We start from the raw sequence: 4,461 nt of genomic DNA, 5'->3' as shown, positions 1-4,461 counted from the left end.
AGAAGCTTGAGAACCTTGAGAAAGTCGATAACCATGAGAAAGTTGAGATCCTTGAGAAAGTCGAGATCTTTGAGAAAGTCAAGATCCTTGAGAAAATCAAGAACCTTAAGAAAGTCGAGACACTTGAGAAAGTCGAGAACCATTATATTTTGTCAAAGATGAAGAAATAAGGGGTGAGGAGAAGCAAAACTCACCAGGAGTAAAACAGTGAAGAAAAGGTAATGGCAGAACGTGTTTTTCTCTAATACCATGTTAGTGTATGATAAAACACAAGTGAGAGAAAGTTAGAAGAAAAATACTTTATTCAAAGTATGAGAATGAGAGTTTTCATAGATTTATTAGAAACTTGTTCAATATATAGAGTACAGTATCCCATGATATAATGGGAAAAATAAAACCTAATATGTATCATTATAAAACAAAATATATAATAATAATAAAAGAGAATAAAATAAATGATATCTCTATCAATAAAATTAAAACCAGAAGATATATGATATCTTTATCAACTCCAATAAAATATAAGTCTTTTTTCTTATATATGTTACTTAAATGAATGCCCAACATAGCCAAATAAGGGTCTTGCTATTTTACATTAATATTGAGTTTTCTTAAAACTTTTTTGACTAACTTTCAAGCCAATATAAGGTATAGTTAAAAGGAAGTATCTACTTATATCTCTACAAAATCCTAAAATGAGTACAAAAAGGAAATACTTTTACAAGTTGTACAAGACTAAGAAAAAGAAGAAGAAGAAAATTCTAGTGTTGTACTCTTCAAATTGGGAAAGTTTCCTTCTTTTGAGCTTCGTTTTATATCCTCTTAATCATATGTTTTGTGGCTAGATGCTTTCCATTATTTCTGAAGAAATATTCATATAGCATCTTATGGATAGCAAGGTGAAGTAGATGAAATTGTGTCAAAGGCAAAATTTGACAACAATTGTGCAACAAAATCATGTTGGCCAACCATAGTTCAAAAGATCACATGATGAAGTTTGGCGCTATGTGATTTATCACCTTCAAGCATGTATTCCATTCAACCTACCTTATTTTCTCTTCATCAATCTTCGGTGTATTCTAAAAAGCTAGGAGAGGACATGTAGAGTGCTTCTTACAGAACCATGAACAACGTGTTATGGCATCAAGGCGTCTCTAAATACTACAAAATATTCTTTATTACGAACAAAAATTTACCAATAGAAATAAATATGTCAATAAAACAAAATTCACCAAAAAAAAAAATAGATTTGTCGGTAAAAAAAATTAATAAAAAAGAACTTAAATTTCCAACAAAAATATCCATCAATAAATTTCGTAAGTAAAATCTATTAGTAATTTATAATTATTATCACCTTTAAATGTTTCTGTCGGTAATATCTATCAGAAAAATAACACTAAATTTTTCTCTTTAAGGCTTTGGCAATTTCAGAGTAAAATCTGTTAGTAAATCCATCAATGACTAAAATTTTTAAAATTCATCGATAAAATTAGTTAGTAATCTTGAATTTTGATTACCGACGGATTTTTCCGTAGAGGTGGTGGTGATAGTAGAGGAAAAAAAAGGAACAGTAGGATTTGTTGGTAATTCCCAATGAATACTTATTCAAAGATTTTTTTTCTTTGATAATTACCAATATATTATTACGGACAGATTTATGGTCGTCCGTAATTACCAACGATGTTTTTTATCTATTAGTAAACTTTATTGACGAGCATTGTATTGACAAATATTTAACCGTTAGTAGGACTTGATAATTTTATTATACTGGCAACTTTTAGGTATTACTAACGAATTTTGGGTGTCAATAATATCTATTTTTCTTTTAGTGAGAGACGACCTAACCAAGATGGTGGGTTGATTGTGAAGCAACCAATCTTGTCTCTTACCAACATAAAGTAGATGCATCTAGGAGTACCTCGAGGTCACTACATTGAATACATTATCTCTTACCATCATGATCTTCTTGATTTCTCTTGTTAATGAATGACTTGATCAATTCTTCAATTTGATTTTTTTTCAATGTACTTTTTCAAGACTTTAATTCTAAATTTGTTGATGCTCTCAGGATATAGTCTTTCCTTTCTTGAATGAGCACGAGCTTGATTTGAGATCTTCTCTTTCTTCGACATTCATATTATTTTGTCAAGGAATGTTGTAGCTCATATAACTAAAACTCTAATTCAAATAATCAAATTAACATATAGATTCAAGTAATCAATTATAGAGTAGAAAATGAAAGCACTTAGCCAATTATCATATTGTGCTTTGACTTTTCTAACACAAGTAGAACACTAGTGTAACATTAACAAAATACCTGTATTAAGCATTATCATAGTAAAATAGATAATGTTCCAGCACAACAACATTTTCTTGATTCCATATAATGCTTGCTTCCAATAATAACAACTTGTGATATAATAATAAAAACATAGATTTTAATTCAAATTGGTGGAATGGAAAACATATATGAAACCTACACTTGCATATGATTTTTCTCAAAATTAAACATTCAAAACTTGAATGGTATGTTCTAATTTGTTGTGGAGTCATAAAACTTTTCTTTTATAAGCTAAAAATTAAACACTTTTAATATGTTACCACGCAATATATGCTAGTCACATTTCCTTTTCAATCTCAAATTTAACAAAAAGCACAATAGGGAGAAGCTCCTATCATTGTGAAAAAAAAAATTCAATGTAAAAAATTAAATCCCACACCTTGAAATTAATATGACTAAAAGAATGAAAAGGTATTACAGAAACAAAGATTAACCTCTATGGTAGAAAGTTTGGGCTTAGGGAGCAAACAAGTTAGGAGGATACATGAGAACATATCCACCTAAATAAAGTTCAGAACAACAATGTTGAGTTCAATAAGTTTGTGCATAATCAATTAAAATATTAAAATAAAATATTAGCAACCAAAACTCAATAGGTTTATCAACCCACTACAACACCCAAATCAAGAAATACCCACGATCTAATACCTAAAATATAACAATACATCGAGCAACAATCATGAACTATCATTTCAGAAATAGAAAGAAAAACCTCACCTTGTTAGTTGTACCCATTATTAGTAAAGAGAAAAAGGTTAGAAAGGGTTATCACCTCTCCATTTTTTCTATGACAATCAATCTCCCAAACCAAGTACCCAGTACACCATCACCTCAAAGACTCGTGAATATAATGAAACAACATTATAATAAAATATTAGGCAAGTATACTTAGCAGGTTTGTCAACCTAGTACAACACCCAAATCAAGAAATACCCACGATCTAATATTTAAAATATGATGATAGATCAAGCAACAAACAGAGAAAAACCTCACCCTTTTAGCTTTATCCATTATTAGTAAAGAGATAGGACTAGAAATGGTTATCACCTCTTCATTCCCTCAATGACATTCAATCTCCCCATCTAAGTAACCCATAACACCGTTTCCCCAAAGATTCGTGAAAACAATTTTTGCCACATAATAACCACAAAAAGTAAAGAAAAAATTGAAACTTTGCACTTACAGAAGACTAAAATCAAAATTCACTACTACAACTTCCATGCCAGCCACCACACTCTAGACCCTACGCAAGCAGCTCCAAATCTGAACACAATGATAAGAACTAAAAAGTAGCGGTGATAATAAAAAAATAGGATGAGAAATTGTAAGAAAATCTAAAATTGAAGGTGGAATCCCTCTTAGAAGTCATTTGCACTATCTAAGCAATGCAACCATCGAGAAAGTAAGAAAGAAGTTGAAGTTGAAGATGAAGATATAAAAAGTTGAGTATAAAGAGGAAAAAGAAGAAGGTCGCATTGTCCATCAATCAATCTTGTTGTCTATCAAACAAAGTGCCACAACAAAGGTATATAAAAACTGGCACGGAAAAAGTAGTAAGGAGTAAAATTACCAAAAGGACTTGACTTTGCATAGGTGTCAAAGAAGTAAAATTAGTAATTGAGCCAATAGTGTATTTTCTTAGTTATATATCAAATTGAATTCTAAAGCTTGATTTCATCATACACAATCCATAGCATTATGCAATTCCATTATGTGTTGTAGGAAGGTTAGCTCAGCCTGACAATGACAACTAAAAAGACGCACCATACTGATTACTATGATTATTTGTATTGTTTCAAATTTTATCATTTAAAAGAGGGTGTTGACCAAGTTTTCTTTTAAGGGAGAAAAATGTGGCAAATCATATATCTATATTATTTGCATATACTACTATTGTACTTGGTAGTATCTTTTCCAATGCTCTACACCGACATGGGACGCTATTTTATGTTTGAAATGTAACATGCTTCTGTGTATTTGATAATGAAAACAAAGAAGTATGCATGAAATAAGGCTATGCATGTATGTGAAATAAATAAATGTCACTGAACAACCATTCAGTCCTTTGGAAAGCAATAAAAATTCCATAGTTTAAAAAACAAAATATGGAGTACGAATAC

Source organism: Vigna unguiculata, chromosome 9, assembly GCF_037176805.1.
Source record: "Vigna unguiculata cultivar grain cowpea cultivar isolate G323 ecotype 2 chromosome 9, ASM3717680v1, whole genome shotgun sequence".
Lineage (NCBI taxonomy): Eukaryota > Viridiplantae > Streptophyta > Magnoliopsida > Fabales > Fabaceae > Vigna > Vigna unguiculata.
This window is presented reverse-complemented; position numbering follows the sequence as displayed.